This window comes from Callorhinus ursinus, unplaced genomic scaffold (genome assembly GCF_003265705.2).
Source record: "Callorhinus ursinus isolate GAN/ISIS: 27379988/994484 unplaced genomic scaffold, GSC_fseal_2.0 scaffold4, whole genome shotgun sequence".
Classification (NCBI taxonomy): Eukaryota; Metazoa; Chordata; class Mammalia; order Carnivora; family Otariidae; genus Callorhinus; species Callorhinus ursinus.
The window spans coordinates 68,027,714-68,048,044 of NW_027397066.1; the positions used below are offsets into that span (position 1 = coordinate 68,027,714).

A 20,331-nucleotide genomic window follows, 5' to 3' on the forward strand; every position below is an offset into this window, starting at 1 on the left:
ATCAGAGCATTCACTGGACATGGCCTCTTAACCTAAATTTGCAGTAAAAGATGTTTTCAGAAATAAGTACTTATGAAGAGGGCAAGCTAAAATAAGTTCTTAAGGCAAAGAGCTACAAAACCTGGACAGAAGTCTCCTTACTTTCTCATCTTCTAGAAACAGCTTCATAAATCATTTAGGAAATCAGCCTAGAGATAATCATAATAAACCACATTTCTCATCCATTCTTGAAGCAAACCTTTCTTGAGAATTGATCAAACAGCACCTGTTGCTGAAGATAGTAATAAGACCTGACCCTGATACTTAAACTTTAATTCTGGATCAGTTTTCTGGCTTGGGCTGGTCAGGAGTTTCTTCCTTCAGAATCTTCATCCATGAATTTGAGTAGGCGTTCATATTATCTTCTCTTTCAGGTTCTGCAACTTTTTCTGGTAGAAAGAAGTTGTGAATATCCATCTCAGATGCATTTGCTGTAGCTTTTGTTTTTAAGAGCTAGCACACCATTTTGTCACTGGAAAGGCAAAAGTGACCACTGAAGGCAGCCAGGGCAGCATGGGTAGAATATAAATGCAAACCAATGGGAATCCCATAGGAAGCACAGAATAAAAAGTTCTAAGGGCTAGCCCTTTGAACAAGGCCAACTAGGAAGAGAGTTTCCCAAACCACATTATTCATGACTCTGGAGAATACCACAGCCTCGAGGGACCATGATGGGTCCCATGCTAGGTGCACAGAGTCAGCGAGCACAGTGTGGCACTGTGCGCATTGGCATACCACATGCCTCTTAGGCTGCAGGCACAGACTGCAGCTCTGTGAGCCAGATGGCGGCTCCTCGGCCCCCCAAGCAGTGAGAACCTATTCACCCCCTGTGTGTCCCACTCCATAGAAGTTGTACAAGAAAGTTCGCCAGTTGCCTTCTTACCGCCATCACAAAAGTCACCCCGCAGCAGCTTTGCTTGGCGTGAGTGATGCTGTCGCAGAAGAGCTGCCATCTTCCTGCAGCCCATGTCTCCATTTCAAACACCTAGATGTGTTTCTTTTTTAATTTTCCATAGATTCCTACACTTCCAAAACTTCTTTCAGTTGTTCATTTTTAATTTAATAGCGCTGGATCAGAAAACATACTTTGTACTCTTTTTACTTGTCAATTATGCCTTGACAAATTTGGAAAACTTTATAGGAAGTTTTTGATCAGTCATTGTTGTCTGATCAAATAAAAATATTCATAAAGAGATAGAAATTACTTTCAAAGTTCAGTCAGTCTAGCCTGCTTTTGCTTTCTCCTGGGTCTTCGGATGTCTCCCCTGAGCATTCTCTAGGCCTCACATTGAGCCAGGGGCCAGTACAATAACTAGGCCCTTTCTTGTCTCTCTTGGGAATGTGCATAGCCTTTTACTAGCACACATCCTTCAAAACCACCAGGGATATGTGAGAGCTCATCAAGGCTCACTATGCCTACCTCTTTTACCCAGATCTCCCTACCGAATTTCTAGCCAGTGTGCTGGTCTGTTGCTTACCCCACCCAACTCAATGACAACCTCAAGCTAGCTGTGGAGCTGGAATTCTCTGATTGCCACTGAGATTGCTACTGTTTATAATTTGCATGCACCTGCTCCAAATCAAGTCAGCCCCCTCAAGTAGTTCTTACACCTTATCCTACCCTGGTAGAATCTCTATGCCAATAGAGCTGAAGAGCTAAAAACCCCACTGTTACTTAAGATTGAGTTGTTTCCCTTGAATAAATGTTTCTAAATTTGTTGTATGCTTCTGGTCAATTTCAAGAGTCCTTAAATGGATGTTTTTGAAAGCTTCATCCAGTTCTATCATTGATTTTTTATAAAAAGACTTAGTTAGCAGCTCCTCACTATGCTATTCCAGAAGGTCCTTTCCAAAACCTACCATTTTTATCATGTATCTAACACCAAACCTTTAATATCACTTCCTAAGACTGAATTAAATTTCTCCTCAAAGTCTTAACTTACGACCTTGTGTTGTTTCAAAGAGTTTTTCACATTATTCACAAGTAACTGTTTATTTATATGGCTTCCTCACCAGACTATAAACTCACAGAGGACAGGTATGTGTCTCTTCTGTTCACCAATTACCCCAGCAGCTAGCATAGCATTTGACACATGGTAGACACTCAATGAAAATAATGGATTTACTTGAATTAATTAAATGAAATTTAAATCCATAGACTCATTTATGGAGAGTAACTATTGTAATTCCAACATGGAGACAGAATTGAGGTCATTTGATGGTTTCTAGCCATAATGTTTGACTCATACCACATACCACTTATCCAAAATGTCAGATGTATGTCAATGAATATTGCTGAGGGGGAAAAAATTCTGTTACTCAAAACTTGGCAGCTCAAAAACATTACAGCACATTGTATTTTCCAGTGGGAGGGTCACATGGATGATCAGCCACATGGTAAGAAAACTTGCAGTTATCACCACTTGATTCATGAAATATAGTAACATTGACTTATTTGCACTGGCAAATATCAACATACCTCTGAACATAAGAGTATCAAGATGCAGTACTGATAAATTTCAACACACACTAAAACCACTGCCCTAACTTGTGTAAATATCTAGTGCAGCGTACTCCATAATGGTGGGAATAAAACCTGTCAAAGATTTTTAGTCTCACATTTAGTTTTTAGCTAGAAAAGCAAGAACAGATGCCAGTGCCATGCTTATTTTACAGCCTCTCAAAGTCATGCCCTCTGTTTATTATCAGAAGGAGACTGGGCCAGGAACAGAAAAGGAGAAAACTTTCTCAGTAACTATGTCGTTCTATACAGGAAGGACTCAGTGAATGCTGTTTGAACAACATTTATTGAGCACTTTAAATTTTACGCCATCAGCTTTCAAACTATGTTCCATGGATTGCCACAGAAGTGCCTCAAAGAATGGTAGCTAAGAATAGGGGAGACCAAGTGAACAGGTGCCTCACACCTTCTATCTTTTCACCCCCACTTTTATGTGTTTTATATATTGGAGTTTATCATAATGTTTTTTATTGGATTCATGGCCAAAAAAATATTTGAAAATTACTGAGTTGTATTACGTAAACACAACTGCTTGATATATTTAAAAAAAATGATTTTCTCACAGATGGCCAGCAGACATATGAAAAGATGCTCAACATCATTAATTATTAGGGAAATGCTAATCCAAACCACAATGAGATATGACCTCACACCTGTCAGAATGGCTAAAGTCAAAAAACAAGAAGTAACAAGTGTTGGCAAAAATGTGGAGAACGAGGAACCCTTGTGCACTATTGGTAGAAATGAAAATTGGTGCAGCCACTGTGGAAAACAGTATGGAGATTCCTCAAAAAATTAAAAATAGAAATACCATCCAGTGATCCACTACTGGCTATTTACCCTAAGAAAATGAAAACATTAATTCAAAAATGTATATGCACGCCTATATTTATTGCAGCATTATTTACAATAGCCAAGATATGGAAGCAACCCAAGTGTCCACTGATAGATGAAAATATATCATATATATGGTATATACTGAGATATATATGGATGTATCATATATTATATATATATACATATATAGAATATTCCCCAGCCATAAAAATGAATGAGATCTTGCCATTTGTGACAACATGAATGAAACTGGAGGGTATTATGCTAAGTGAAATAAGTCAGACAGAGAAAGACAAATACCATATGATTTCACTTGTATGTGGAATCTAAAAAAAAAACAAGTGAATAAACAAACAAGCAAAAAGCAGAAACAGACCTATAAATACAGAGAACAAACTGATGGTTGCCAGAGGAAAGGGGGTGGGAGGATGGGCAAAATAGAGAGCCGGAGTTTTTCAATTAAAATAGCATAGTTCTACTCTGTCTTTCAAGTTGCAGTGACACAAGTTAAGGAGGAACAATGTTTGTTTAAATCTGATTTTATCTCATAGCCCAGTGCCTTAAGAGAAGAAAAACAGGCACCCCGTTATTCTGATAATAAAGAATGTTCTCTTAATTTCCTATTGTTGTGTACAAGATTTAGTGCTTACTCTTTAATTTCAGTGTCAGAATGTGAACTGTAATTAATTTTCATAAAATGGAAAGCAATAAAGTCAGATATTGCTGGCTGTAGAGGTTGAGATTGTATAATTTACAATTAGGGGTGGTGGGGGAGGAAATAGCTTACACATTAAATGAGTAATAACTCATCTTGGTTTCAGCTTCAGGATTATCAAAGTGGTCAACAAAGCTGCTCAAACAAAACCCCCAAATCTATGGGGTGTTTGGAACCTTCTCAAGAAAGTCTACCAAACTTGATGTCACCTCTCCCTATACCAACATTTGGATTGTTTTTATTATCATTAATTAACAATAATAATATGCATGGTCTTAAATTACCACCCAATGAATCACCTAAAACCTTTCCTAGGCATTATTTGCAACAAACTATAGATAATAGACCATAACTCTGTATCAACCATAAAAAAAGTCAGCTGCCTACTCATTATAAATGCAGGTTCCCTTCATCTTACCATCAGAATTTCCACAGAGAAGGTGTGTTTGAAATTGGGAAATATTTGTATGGTGGTTATTTATACGTTTTAGGCTATATACTAAAATTAAGGATGTTATATACAAAACTATACATATGTAAAACTTTTCCATATTCAAAAGAAAGCATATCCATGTCAGAGATATAAAATGGGCACACTTTTCTGTCCTCTGTCTTGTTTGATTCAGGGCATGCTTCTTAGGGAATTAGTCATTAAAAGAGCAGAGAGAAGTAGTGATTGCTCAGTTAAATGGAAACTTATTCTAGAAAATATTGGTACAAACTTTATAGTTCATAAATATCTTTCACACACTTCATCTCAATGTAATCTTTCTTTTTAGTAAGATTTATTTATTTATTTTAGAGAGGGAGAGTACGAGCGGGAGGGGCAGAGGGAGAGGGAAAGAGAATCTCAAGCAGACTCCACGTTGAGCATGAGCCTGACCCTGAGATCATGACCCGAGCCACAACCGAGAGTCAGGCACTTAACCAAATGCACCACCCAGGCACCCCCAATGTAATTGTTCAATAGCCCTAAGGAGAGGACAGAGTTAACTCTGATATTCTATGTTTCAAGGAGGACACTGAGAAGTGAAGTTGCCCATCCAAATTCACACCACCAGTAAATGACCAAACCAAAAACTGAATGTAGGTTTAGGACTCTTAAATTCAGTCCTGGAACCAACATAGACAATAGCTGATAAGACCAAGAGAGAGTTCATTATTTCGTTGGACCATATCTCTCAGAACTGGACTTGAACAGTATTTACAAATATAAAGGGAAAGAACATGGTCCCCAGGCATTAAAAGGGGAACAAGTACAGCAACCTCAGGTATTATTTTGAAAATGAAAGGGACACAAATGATAATGATGATGATGATGATGATGGAAAATCAGGGAAGGGAACAATAACCGAGTTGCAATCATTTGCAGCCTATTGGAAGGCCCACAGCCACAAGACAGGTTAATGCAGAAATGACACAGAAACTATATGGATCTTAGTTTTAGGTGCAATTAATTACCCACAGTTTATTTACCCCATAGAAAGGAATACAAATTGCACATGTTCAGTCCCCTATGGATCCTACTGCTGGGAGCTGGAAAGTAGGTGCCTGGTCAACTGGCAGTTACCATGGAAATGAAAAAGAGTCCCATATTGGAGCAGTGAAAGATTACAAAATAATAAGTGATTATTTTATATGCACATAACAAATTAGTGTATGTATGAGAAAAAATCTAGGAGAAAATTAAATGACATTACTAATTTCAAATTTACAGAGAGGTGGGCTTATGGGAAATGGTCATTTTTTTTAACCTTATATATCTATATTACTTGATTTGTAATGAATATTGTTGCTTTTATAAAGAGAAACTAAACATGAAGATTACATTTTGTAAAAACCTAAGTTGCAGTCTCTCTAACTTTCCATGAAATATATTAGTTGGCCTGAGAATGTTGCTCAAATTAGGTGTCAGGGTAGGCCTACATTCTAGGCTCAGCTGACATAAAACTTTCTCCAAGAGGCCTTCCCTGACATAGACTAGACACCATTGCTCTAAGCAGGATTCCAGCACCTGCCCCGTGCTAGCCCGCAGTCTTCTTCCTCCAACAGCCCTCACAGCCCGTAACTACATACGCATGTGTAAGGTTACCGGCAAGCTGCCCTTAAACCCAGGCAAGAAGGATTCTATCCTAGGCCCCTTACTTTAGAGAACCACACATATCACAAATATCAAAATGAACACACTATTTTTTTTTTTAGACTCCAAAGAAAGATGATTGAGAGTTCCATCTATTTTTGAGTGAATTATGGAAGAGGGATGCACTGAGCAAGCTGCACCATGCAGGACAGAGCATGCTGGGCTGAGAGCAAAGGAGCCTGTGTTGGTTGAGGAGCAAGAAAACCCTAGCCTCTGCCTTGGGAAATGGATAGCGAGAAGGCTCCTTTGTTTGAAGTTGTTGGCCCCAGAACACCAAAAGCAGACACAGTTTCCCAGATGACTACACTCCATCCCTCTTCTCTACAACTGCCTTAAAGGGGATGAGAAAGTGAGTCATGGGGCCTCCCAGACCAGTTCTTTGGGCACCTGCACAATGTCTGTTCCTATGCCAGTGTCTGATTCAGTCACCACCCAGGACACAGCCCACCTTCTTTCTTGCCGTATGCCAGAAGCTCCTTGTTGCTACTAAGGTCACAGGTGTAAGGACTGACTTGGGAGAGAGCAGGGCTCCTTTAACCTGCAGGTTGAAAGGAAATCCACTGGGTATGAGCTCTGAGGTTCCAGAAGAAAACATGAACTGGGCCAAGGTCAGAGCTTATCACTTTTAAATATTTAAATATTTGATACATGGCATTCACTTGTCCTTTTGCCCCAGGCCCCACAAATATCAGATGCAGATCTGATTATTAGTTTAATGACTGTCTTCCTTGCTAATGGATATGCTCCATAAAATAAAAGATTCTATTTCTTTTATTTAAAACCCTAGCACACAACAAAGACTTGTAGAACGAACAAACAGCTAAAAACAAAGTGTTAATATACAATATAGCCACGTGTCTTGCCCTAAAAACATTTGTGATAAAAGTTTGTATCTATATAAAAACGTTTAAAAGCAAGTAGACTACAATGTGCATTAAACCTATAATTGCAACTGCTAATTCCTGTATTCTAGGTCAGGGATGGCATTTATTATATGTTCTGATCAGCACCTACCACCTTGCAGGCCCTTAATAACTGAGAAATGATTATTTCAACTCTACCAGCAGCCAACTTCAGGTAAGTCACTTTCTTACGTGTTGCTCTCTACCAATGGGCAAATGAATGCCTCAGAGTTCAGCAAGCTCTTACCAATGAACACTTCCTTCTCATAAGATTTGAAATAATACGATGATTCATGTGTAGGAGTTTGTGGATACAAGAAAGTACAAAATATTAGTGATACATGTTAAGGGAAAAACATATGTGAATCTTCCACAACATGTGTGGAAAGAAAATGTATTAAGGGCAACTAAACTTATTTTTCATCTTCAATTTATTTCTTAAAGCCTTTAAAAAACATTTAAGCAACATAATAGCAAATATTGCCAGAGCACTGGCGACCCTTGAGTAAAACAGAGAAATGGAGCAATGTTAGCAACAGTCTGAATCAGACTAACTTGACTATTTTATATTGTCTTATGATTTATAAAGCTTTCATTAACATTGTCTCGGTTGATCTCACACATACTCTGTGAGGTAACGCACTGTCCTGTTTAATGATGAGAAAACTGAATTGGGCTTTCACTGGAATGCTGGTTGCCCCCCCGCCCATATCTGCCCTCTCTTTTCTCTTTCCCTTGATTTGTCCACACCTCTACCCTCCTCCATATTGCCTTAAATGTTGGGGAAGGCTGGCCCCATCCCCAGTCTAAGGGCCAGTTCTGATTAACCAAGCCAACTATGGTGATCCCACTGCCCTTGCCAATGGCTGGCTTAGGCAGTGTCATGTGATGCAATTCTAGCCAATGAGTATGAGGATAAGTCTGAGGAACTTTCCTCTCTCTTGGAAAGAGAGAAAGCATTAAAGACCCTTTTCTGCCTAGAGACTGCTGTAGCCATTTCACAAAGAGGTCAATGACCCAAACCTGGTATCTCCAGTTCTAATCTTTCCCTCATACTTGAGATAGTACATCCATCTGCCTGTTTGATAATCCCATCTGCACATTTAATTGGTACCTCAAAGTTGGCGTATTTAAATTAGGTCACCATCTCAGTAAGTGTCATCACCACTCATCCAGATGCTCACTGGTGAAATCTAAATCTATCAAGTCCTGCCAATGCTCATGCTAAAACATAGCCCACATCTGTCCATTTCTATGCATTTCCACTGTTACCATCCTCAACCAGGTCCACTGTCTTTTGCCTGCATTACTGCAACTCCCTGCTTCTGCTAATATTCCTGCTTCTGCTCTAGCCCTCTTCAAAATCTAGTCTCCACGCACCAGCCAGAACCAACTTCGAAAAAAGTAAATCAGGTCATATCACTCCTTGCTGAAAACCCTCAGTTGACTTTTATTCACATGCAGAATAAGATCCAAACTCCTTAGGACAGCCTATGTGGCCCTATAATACCTCAACCCCATTAGGTCTATAAATGTATCTTCTATCCTTTTCTAGCTACTAGAACACATCAAGCTGATTCCTGCTTGGAGCCTTTGCACGCACTCCTTCCTCTGCTTGGTATGTCCTCTCACCAAATCATTGTAGAGTCAGCTTCATCTTGACAGGTTTCAGTTAAAATCTCATATTTTCAAAAGGGTCTATCAATCTGAACTAGCTCCCAAAATCTCCATCACATCACTCAGTTGTATTTTCTTCAGAGCCCTATTATTATCTCATTCATTGATAATGTACTTATTACCTGTTCTCCTCACTATAATACAAACTCCATGAAAACAGTAACATTTTCTGTCTTGTTTATCAGCTTTACCAGGGCTGAGAACAGTGGCTAATACAAAGTTGGTGCTCAATAAATATTTGTTAAGTCAATGAATGAATGCCTGTCACTTTGCTGGATGCTAGAAATATTAGAATAAACACTATCCCTTCTATGAACATTCTGCCCAATAATTAACTCTAGAATTTTGCTAGAGATAATTGGGCTCAGAATTTAGAAAAGGAAGTAAGATATCTACCCAACAAGAAACATTTCCATTAAATTATTGTGTGGGTAAAAAATGACCTAATTATTTTAATCCACTGAAATTTGAGGGCTTTATATTATAGCCAATACCTACACTGATTAATGTGTGGCTTTTACAGTAGTTGATGTACCCTGAGTAAGACAGAAGAGAAGAAGAGGAAGTAAAGAGAAGGTGGGAAGGTATGAGGGAAGGGCTTGGGGGAGAGGAAAATGTCAAGGCTTAGGAATAGGGGGGGTTCATTGATCAGAGAGAAACAAAAAATAGCATGACTGAGTAAAAGTGATGAGAATTCTGGAATTAACAGATGACATACAATCTTGCCTTGAGCATGTTTATGATATATGCATATTTATTATCAAGTCTATTTATCTAAACTTCTCTATAAATACAGATTAATATTGCATAAGCATTTTTTTTTGTAACCACACAAACCTGTCTTTTCTGCTGTCAGGCAGAAAATCTACCCCAATCATATTTAATCAATACGCTTCCCTTGAAAATTAAGTATGTAGATTTTTTCTACTATGTCTATACAATATCATTTGATGCTTTCAGTTCTACATTCCATTTGAATCTACCCAGTGTATTGACTAGCTCACCCAACTTTGTGAGTATTCACAAACTTGCTAAGCTTCCATATTGCCATTTAATATGGTGATTAAAACATTAATTGCTGCCATGACCATCAAAAAAAATCTATACTGAAATGGTCTTTTTAGCACTCTCCACCAATGTTTGCTTGACCAGATATAAACCCACCTGACAATATTTTCATGTATCCCACGTTTCTCTTCCATGTGAAACTAGTAAATACTGAATACAGGATATATGATGCCTAAAGCAGCTTTTCCCCAAGTTTGTTCCATGTAACATTAATCCTGATGAAATAATTTTGGGGGAAAAACATTGCTTGAGTCATAAAGCACATTTTCCTAAACTGTGGTGACTCTAAATTCTTTTTAAGATTTTTGTATTTATTCATTTGAGACCGAGAGAGTGAGCAAGAGCAAGAGCAGGGGGGAGGGTCAGAAGGAGAGGGAGAAACAAACTTCCTGCAGAGCAAGGTGCCCGACAAAGGGCTCAATCCCAGGACCTTGGGATCATGACCTGAACTGAAGGCAGACGCTTAACTGACTAAGCCACCCAGGCGCCTCGCTAAATTCTTTTTCAAAATCTTACAATAAAGAACCTCATCAATTTTTCAACTATAATTGACCATAGAACTCTTTGTTTTTCTTCACACAAAACCTGTTGCCTTCTCATAGAATTGGTATAATTTGAAGGTAGTATAGATAAAATTGCTGGTGTATTGAATATTGGATATGGGCAGAGTCAAAAACTCCAAAGTTTTCAACCTGAGAAATATGATTGTCATATGTTGAGATGTGTAAAACTGAAGAAGTAGTTTGGGGAAGAAAAGGTGAAAGCCTTGAGTTTGGTGCTGGACATGCTAAATTTGAGACATCTGTCAGACACCCAAGTAGGCACCTGAAATTAAGGAATAGTTTTCTGTTACATTACATCCTCTACCACTTAAGCGACTAAATTATTAGCAAAATGAGCCCAGATTATACACACACTCCACTTTTACAGAATAAGTCACTCATCTTTTTTGTATTTTGCCTCTGTGTCAAGCAAGCATGATCTGTGTCACCTATATGACTAAGCAGTTTATAGTAACTTCCAACAACAATAATAGTTCTATTTTTCTCTTTCCTCACACAGATGTTCTTTAAATCTTGAGGTTTGTGGATTTCCATACCTTTCCATTCAATTACAGACTTCCTTCCCAGTTACCTACTGCCATATATAACAAACTACCAGAAGCTTAGTGACTTAAATAACATCCTTGCTGGTGGTGCCATCATTGTCATCATTGTTACATTGTTTTTTAGTACCTCACAATTTCATGGGTCAGGAATCCAGGACTCAGCTGGAGGTTTCTTCCATTCCACATAGCACTGTCGGAGGCCACTTGGTGATACTCAGCTGGTGTGTTGCATGTCTGGTGTCTTAGGGGGGATGGCTGGAAGGCTGTTCACAGCTGGGGCACCCTTGTGAGACCTCTCCAAAATGGCTGTCTCAGGCTAGTCAGACTTTTTACATGGCCCAGGGACCTTAAAGAGACAGGAAGTGAAAGCAGCCAATCTTTTAAACCCTAGGGTCAGCAACTGTGATGTTATCTCCTACATATTCTATTGAGCAAATCAGTCACATAACTGACCCAGACTCAAAAGGAGTCTGAAGGCAAAGATCTCAAGTCTAAATGAGAGAAATGTCAAGGAATTTGTGGACATATTTAATTTGCTACACATTATCATTATGGCTAAGAACTCCTACTCTGAAACCAGGATTCCAATCCTGACTCTCCACCACTTGCTAGCTGTGTGAAAAGGCTAATTATTTAACCTTTCTCTGTGTTGGTTTTCTTGTCTGTAAAATGGGGATAATAAATGTATTCATTCAAGAAATATGTATTGAGCATGTAGTATGCAGCAGATGGCTGAGAGAAAAAAGGAAAATAAACTGTTCTATGCTTTCAAGTGGTACACAGTCTAGACTAGTAGAAGAAAAGACGTGCATTCATTCATTCTTTCAACAAATATTTAATACATTCTTACAAAGTACCAATAAAAGCATCTGTGTAAATCCCTGCTGCATAACAGAATGGAGTCAAGGTTGTAAAGGTCAAGTTTTTTTCTCAAACTGGATTTTAATTAAATGGGACCTTAAAATCATCTATTTCCAAATTTTGGTTGGTAAACACAGAGACTCGACCTGAGCATTCTTTTCTCAGCTGACATTTAGACAAGAATACTAGTTTCCTTTCTGGGTTCCTTCATCTTCATACTAGTTAAGAACTTTACCACCATAGCCTACACAAACACATAACAAAAATAGTAGGAGACTCCATTTCTGGTTTTTTTAACGTAAATCTAAAATAACTTTTTCATTTCATTCAAGTCGAATCATTTTTACACTGAATTTGAATGTCAGATGAGATGCAGGAACCATGGAGAGGCCACTGATTAAAGAGCTTAGTAGAAATGACATGTACTACCTGAAACCTCTCATCTTTACTAAAAATCTCTTTATGAATGCAGAGTCAGGTTGGTGCTTGCTGACAGGGCCCACCTGGAGGATTTCAGCATTAGTTTGGTTTGGCATTTCAATAATCATTTCAACCATAAATAACCCTTACTCTAAATCTTTATGAATAGTCTTTAAAAAAATAACCAAAGACTAAAATAGACTTCGATGTCATTGCTTTATTGATGAAGGAGATAGTAAAAGCACACATTGTCAACATTCTGAAATGATTTTGTAAAACTCTTAAACAGACATAGACAACTGGAACTGGAATATAAAGGTATTGATGTCTTTTTGTCTCTCATGATCCCAGGCTCATACATTTGACAAGATACATAAAGACTTGGTCACTTTGTATTTCACTACATTTGTATTTCACCACAGGATCCTCCTAAGACTTAGTTATTAATCAAAACCTTGCCTGTGATTTTATATGCTTTGTTTTCGGAGTAGATATCCAATAAATAGGTTTTAAACAAATAAATACATTCTTATTTGCATGCCATGCAGAACTAAGCAACAGGGCAAAATGGCTAGGTATATGCCTTTGAAGTGAGACAGGACTGTGCTTAAACCCAAGCTGTGCCACTTCTTAAGAGACTAGAGTTTCTAAGCTCAGACTCCATGTATAAAATGGGAATAATACAAGCAGAAATCACATAGAGTAGCTGGGAGAATTTAATAATCATTTAAAGCACTTAGCACAGGGCTTTGATATTGATGTTTCCAATAAATGACAGTTGTAATTTTGTCAACCTCATTGTTATTTAGGGAAGGCATTTAAAGATGCACAAAACAGTACAACAAAATGTCCCATTATAACTGTCCCTATTGGTACTTCAACACTGCCCCCCACCTTAGACATGCTTTTTGGTGATATCTAAACCACTGCAAAGAAAGACATGGAAGAATGAAGATTTATTGAGACAAGAGTATCAGAGCTCCCTGGGACAGGGCTCTGTCCTGTGACTCTTCAAGCCAGCTCTTCATACATAGGAGATGCTCACTAAATGTTTTTTGATAACAGTAATGAGATACTAGATTTTCATGTCAGAAACATTCAACATGTTTCAAAGCTATTAATAGCAAATTGATAACTTCATGCAAAAAAAAAGATAATCCTTTTAAAAATTCTTATAAAGTAAAATGAATTTCATGAGATTGCACAGAAACAAAGTATTAAACTCTATTCTTTACGTTTAAGGAGAAGATTGTTGTCTTTTACAATTTCCAATGACTATTCTCTCAAATCTTTTCAAAGTGTTCTTTGTCTCATGAACAGCCCAGCCCTGCCTTGTGGAGGACTGCAACCGAGTCGCTCTGAGTTATAAGCTTGCAACCCTGGTGAATCATGTCTCAGAGTGAGGTAAATACCAGCCCACCTGATAATGCCTTTGTTACACTAGGAATAAAGTGGTTGAAAATGGCAAATAAACTACTGGTTCGTGAGAATTAGCTGGTAGTAAAGGGTAAGGAGATGGGTGGGCATTGTGTCTGCATTTTATACAACTCACGTGCCATAAATAAAAGGGAATAAAATCCCTGCCACTCACCCAAACCAGATCCTTCATTTACCCCTGAACATGTCCCCCTCATGGTATACTTAAGGCTGGAAACCAAGCCCCAGGTTCCTTACGTGGATATTCCTTTGGTGTCTATTACACATACTTTCTGTAAGGAGGGAGAATCTTCTGAACATTTCCTCTTTACAAGCAAAAGACCCACACACAGGCTTTTCTTCTGCAAGAGTTGTCTCATCTCTGAAAAACCCCCTTCACCCTCTTGGGAATCCCTGGAAGAACAAGGCCAATGAGCTGGAAGAGTAGATCTGCAGACTCCCCAGCCACTTATCCTTCTCAAAATCCGCAAGCCAGTCCACAGAGCTAGACAGTCCGGGAAGCCAAGACAAGAACTCCTGGCGCAGTGATCAAGTCTAAATAGCTTTGGAATCTGTAGGATAATGCAAAGCCTCTCTAGCACAGTCCAATTTCAGAGAGCCCATTTGATGAAGATAAGATTACATCCCACTTTTAAACCCACTTAATTGCCTTTATGTGCTTAAAAGTGTTTGGAAATATGATGTTTGGTTTGAGAATGCAGGCTGTGTGGTGTTCCCATCCCTCCTCATCCTTTACTTGATGGACAGCTCTTCAACAAGGTTTTTGGCCCCAGGGCTGGTGAGAGAGAGGTGAGGGAGCAGGCAGGGGGTAAGGGGCAGAGAAGGAGGGCTGGCACTTCAGGAGGCTACTTCCAGCCCACTTCCTTTCTTCAGAATTTCACATTAGAAGCCATTCTAAGAAGCTCAGTCCTCCCCAATAAAACCAGTCGCCTCTGACATCCTGGCTGCTCTGTATTAAACTGGCACCAAGGCACTTAACCTGCTGGATCGCCTTTCTCCAGACACCTGCCCAGCAGCAGACTAAACAAACAGGGATTCTCCACTGCGCAAAAGTTGGCTTCTTTCACTGGGTCTCCCATCTGTTAAAAAGCCATTGTCTGAGAAAGTGTTCGGCTAGCTGGGGAGCGGGAGCGATTGCATACTGAACTGCCCCTTTTCCCCATAAAAAGTCCTCGTTAGCATTTTCTTTTCTCCCTGGTTTTCATTGCCTGATTTATTCATTGGTTTCACCTCTTCTCCCCTCCCCCTTGGTTCGGGAGGAGAGCCTCCTTGTCTTCAGTTTCTCAGGGGTCATGTCTTTTCAGTCACCAGGACAATACCCGCCGCTGGCATCTGCTTCCAGATCCAATCAGCCATATTGTGAACACATCCTGCCAGAGAATTGTTCCTCCTTTTGCTCGGCTTTGTTGCCAATTTCATGCCATGTATTGCTCCATGTTTTGTGCTTCATGAAGCTGTCACGGGCATAAAAGTGGTCTGACCAGGGTCGTAGTAAAAGGGGTGGGAATGAAACATCCACCAAAATGTTGAGCAGGCCACCCACAGTCCACACACACACACACACACACACACACACACTCACATACAATCCCAACACTCACACCCAGCCCACACACACCCACTGTCTCCACGCAAACACATACAGTCCACACATGCCCAAAATACAGTCCACACACACTCACAATTCACATACATAATACACAGTCACACCCCCACACAATTTCCACATATTCACAACATAGACATGAGCACACACAGATCTGGGGCCCTCACACATTTTCTTTACTTTCCCCCACGATTTAACTGGCACCCCCGTGAGACACATTACACTTCTCTAGAGGGGTAAACAGTTTTATTAGGAGACATAGAGTTTTATTCCTTTAATAACAATAAGGAATATATTAAATTGGGGGGTGAATGTTGTAAAAGTTAAAAAAGAGTTTAGATTTTTTTTCTTTTTTCTTCAGGTATTTCTAGTCACACAGAAATAATAACAATCCTTTGGTGCACAGTCTTAAAAACACACCAGGAAGTGCTTTACAAGGTAAATTAAACTACTCCAGATTAAAATGACACCACTATAGGATGCATATTCACTTTTTTGAGATATTAACCTCTCTCGTAAAGAACAACAATATATAAACAAAGGGAAATGTCAACAAAAACATACAAATTAACCACTTGGATTTGGGAGGAAGGTGTCTATGAGTCCCCTTCTCTCTGAGTTGTGGTCCCTGGATACAGGAGTATCCCGATTTATCAAGAGGCTCTTTGTAAAGCATGGATTAGCCTGCCAGAGCACAAAAGACTAAACTCCGTTGCAAAGCTTTGCTGAAACCCAGCTTTCAGGAAGGAGGAGAGCTGGGGTTGCCCATCCCATCACCCAACGCCCCACGGATTGAATTGGGCCCGACTGCTGGCAGCCAGCCAACTGAGGGGAAGTTGCTGTTCTCCTTAATGTCATAAGTTAAGGAAAAAGAGGGAAGGAAAATGGAGAATGAGAGCTCAGAATCCTCACAGTGGAAATTTCACTGAAGTTTTTCATTTTATTTCTACAGTGTGTTCTTTGCTTTTATTTCAAAAAGTTCTAGAGATTCTGAATATAGCTTCTTTAGAGTATACGATGTCTATACTTACAGTTTCCCATGTTTCTATTCCAGCACATGAGTAGGTCCCCTTGCCTTTTCCTGTGAGGGCATTTTCTGGTTGTTGTTGGTTGGTTGTGAATGCCAAAGAGTTTTAGAAAAGAGCAGAGGCCTATGCGTGGACACAGGAAATGGCTGCCTCCCAGGATAATTCTCCATTTTGTCTCCCCATCTCTCACAAACTCATGCAGAGACCTATTCTGGTGCTTAACATTTCCATCCTTGGATTCCTTTCTCTCCAGAAAGCTATAAGCTATTATCCAAAATAAATAAATAAATAACAAAAATGCAAATCTATAACCCCCAGAGTACATTAAAATGAAGTTTTTAGCATTCACTTCCACCAATAATCACATAAGTATGGAAAAGATGTTCCCAACTGAATGAAACAAAAGATGAGCAAACTGTGATCAACAGAATAAAGTGTAGGAAAGAGAGCTGGAAATCTTAAAGACCTGAAGCACAGGTGCTCAGAAGCAAGCTGGCTTTTGCTTCTCTCTAGGGGATAGAGGGTGGCAGGAGAAACCTGCCCCAGGAATGAGGGAGAAGAGAAGATACAAGGTGGGAAATGCCAAGACAGCCAGGCTGAGCTACCTGCAGCCTCCCTGGTATGATTTTAGAATTACTGAAGAAAGTCTCTATGCCCCAACCCCCTAGCTGAGACATGATATTCTACTTGGAGCTTCATTTAATTAGCCAAAAACTTTAATCACAACTTAAGGGCTTCACCCTGTTATGAACTAGATGTTTGTGTCCTTCTCAAATTCATATGTTGAAGCCCTAACCCTCAATGTGTCTATATTTGGAAATGGGACCTCTAAGGAAATAATTAAGGTTAAATGAGGTCATAAGGATAGGGCCCTCCTCCAATAAGATTAGTGTCTTTAAAAGAAGCAAAATCAGAGAATGAGCTCTAGCTCCCCATACACACAAAGAAGAGGTCACGTGAGCACGCAGAAAGATGGTGAGCACCTAAGAGCCAAGAAAAGATGCCTCAGAATGAAACCTACCTTGTTGGCATCTTGATGTTGAACTAGGAGCCTCCAGGCCTGTGAGAAATACACTTCTGTTGTTTAAGCCACCTGATCTGTGGTATTTTGTTGGGGCAGCTTGAGCTGAACAAGACACAGCCCAGGATGAAGTAATGGTGACTAAAAGTTTCAGGGAAATGGTAGAACATATGAGCGTGTCATGCGACGGTCAAATGGGGTATCCCTTCACAGACTGCCCTGGGACAGGATTGTTTGTAGGTGGGTCTTTTCTCCACCCTGACCTACCTCAGTCCTTACTAGCCTCCTATCTTGCTGAACTCCTTATCCCCTCTGTATGATTTCTACTCCCAAAACATGTTTCATCAGGGTTTTTTGAGAAATAGGACATGTCACTGCCAAAAAGTAACTTACACAAAATCCAAGTGAAGGAAGCCTCACTCAAGGAACTTCTAGAAGCTTACATCTCCCTTACCGCCCCTGGGAGCAAAGTCTGGACTTGGCTCCCATTCAACTTCACCGTCCACTAGACACTGGTTGAGGTGCTACATCGAGCTCAGACAGACAGAGATGAGTGGGGTCACAGCCCCCGCACCCAAGAGCTTCAAATCTTGAGGGAGACAGGCATTCACATCAAATGTTACAATTTAATGTTTGTCAGAGTATGAAAACCGTTCTACGAAGAATAGAATGGAGAGTGAGTAACTTCCCAGGAAAAGCACTTTCCTTCCGTTAAAGGACATTCCTTTTGCAGTTGAAAGGACCTGGTATAAGAAGGAAGAGAGGAATGTGCAGTAGGGTCAAAACATAAAATATAGAGACTTAGAAGATGGGAAGGTTAGGATACTGGGTAGCAAGGGATGAAACAAGTGAGGGCCCTCCTGAGAAACTGCTTTCCATGGCACCCAGGACTGGAGGATGACAGGAGGGGACAGGAAGACCTTGGTGATACCAGTTCCAAGAGAAAAGAAGATAACCTCAAATACCCAATTTCCTAAGCTAACCCCCGCCTACCCCAATCCTTTGTTTCTCTTGTGACCTCATTATTTCTAACTTTTTCAAGGGCCTTTTGAAATTTTAAATGTATCCAGTATAACCAGAGTCCAAAATGTGCCCTCTTTTTTGTCATTTCATTAATTTTTCTTTCTTTCCTAGCCCCACATACTTTTTTATTTATGTTTAATAAGGACATTGAGCCAGCAAGACTCGTAAGAGGGCCGGAGCCAGCTTTGTGCTCTGTGTGAGCGTGTATGTGTGTGTTAAACAATTTCATGGACATCTGTCATGCACAGTTAACTTTGCATTGCTGCATTTTAAGTGGTGGGCCCAGGCTTGGCCGGCAGTGATAAAGTAGCTGGCAGTTTTCAAAAAGCCACAGGATAACAGAGCATGAATCATAAAACACACTACTGTGTAGCAATATCCAAGTTCATTCAATGCAATGAAACCATGCAGAGGCCCTTTATCCCCAGCTAATTATGTGGAAACGTCTAAGACAATAAAGCATCTGGTGGTCTTTCTTCCCCGTTTCAATTTTTCTCAATATTGTGACAGGGGAAAGTATTGTGCCTTTCCCAGGGTAGTTGCAGTGAAGAGGAGTAAAAGCAAGGGTCAGGGAAGAGCAAATAGATGAATTTATAACTTTCTTTTTATTTATTCCTTCCCCATTGTCTCTCTGGAAGTCTTCCTTGAGGGCTGTATTTGGGGATCACTATTCTCATTCCACTCTGCTTGAATCCCCTTTTCTCCCTCTTTAAAAAAAAAAAATACCACCCAAACTGCCAGACCTTCTATGATTCCCTGTTGCCAGTGGGGCTTTCTCCCCCAATGAGCATCCAGGAATTTAAGTCTAAGATTTATAATCACTCTCTGGACTCAGGTTAAGGGAAGGGTTCATACTTCTAGGAATGAAACCTAATATGTGATTTACTTTCTAAAAAGAGGTGATGAGAATGGTCCCTGTGATTAGGGTTTTCCCAGAGAGGGTTCCCTGTAATTGCCTTGCACATGGCTCTTTTTGCCATTCTCTGGAAAACACACGCAAATGCCATGTGTTACACTCCTGGGGGTTTTGATGAAAGCCCCTTTATAGCTAAGCGCTGTGCAATGAGACCCAAGCCAGAGTCTGATGAGGTGACTAATTGGTACCACTAGCTTAAAAAGCTAATAAGTTAATTAGATTAACTTTGTTCATGTTTGCACAAGGCTTTGAAGAGGGAAATACTACAGGAGTCCTAAGCTTCTCTGAATTGAGATCTGATGCAGCTTCATGCTGAGTACAAGCTTTCCTCTGGAAGGACATGAGTCTATTGTGGTTATATTCTGTTCTGTTTTGTTCTATTATTGAATTCCTTAGCCACCTCCCAATCTTTCTCAAAAGCAAAATTATAGTGACATAATATGCCTTCAGTATCTCCTAGTGCAACCTTTTTAGTCATTATAAATCTAAATTTCATTCATACCATTATGAATGTTTTTATTTTCCCACTTTCTCTAGGTATTGTTGTCATAACATCCAAATAATTTTAATAGCAACTCAAGTATCAGGTCAGATTCTTTTTAATGCAAAGAAAGAAATGATTACAAGGCAATTTAACTGAGTGTTATTTGCATTTTCTTTGGATGGCTTAATTATCCCACAGTTTGAAAACCCAGTGAGGCCCAGACTTACAGTGCCGTTGTTTCTTGTGGAGTTTTAGCATTAAGTAAATTTTGTACACATCATCAATGTCCCCCTTATCTATCTATCTATCATCTCATGTATTCAGCAAACATTAAACAAGACACTAATGTGATGCTCAAGAGATACACAGTGATGAAGACAGTCCTCAAGGAACTTTTCATCGAGAACATACAACATCTCTTCTGGGCAAAGTACCTCAGGGCAGAAGAAGGAAGAGATGATTGAGCTGAAAGACCTAGGGGAGACTTCAAAGACAAGATAGCTTTTGAACTGAACCTTAAATAGTTTT

At 39.6% G+C, this 20,331-nt stretch overlaps 1 pseudogene; it reads right to left on the reverse strand.

Moving 5' to 3' along the window:
* Window positions 1-321: 321 nt before the first annotated feature.
* On the reverse strand, window positions 322-992 carry LOC112835529 (protein Mis18-beta pseudogene; annotated as a pseudogene).
* Between the last annotated feature and the right edge of the window lie 19,339 nt (window positions 993-20,331).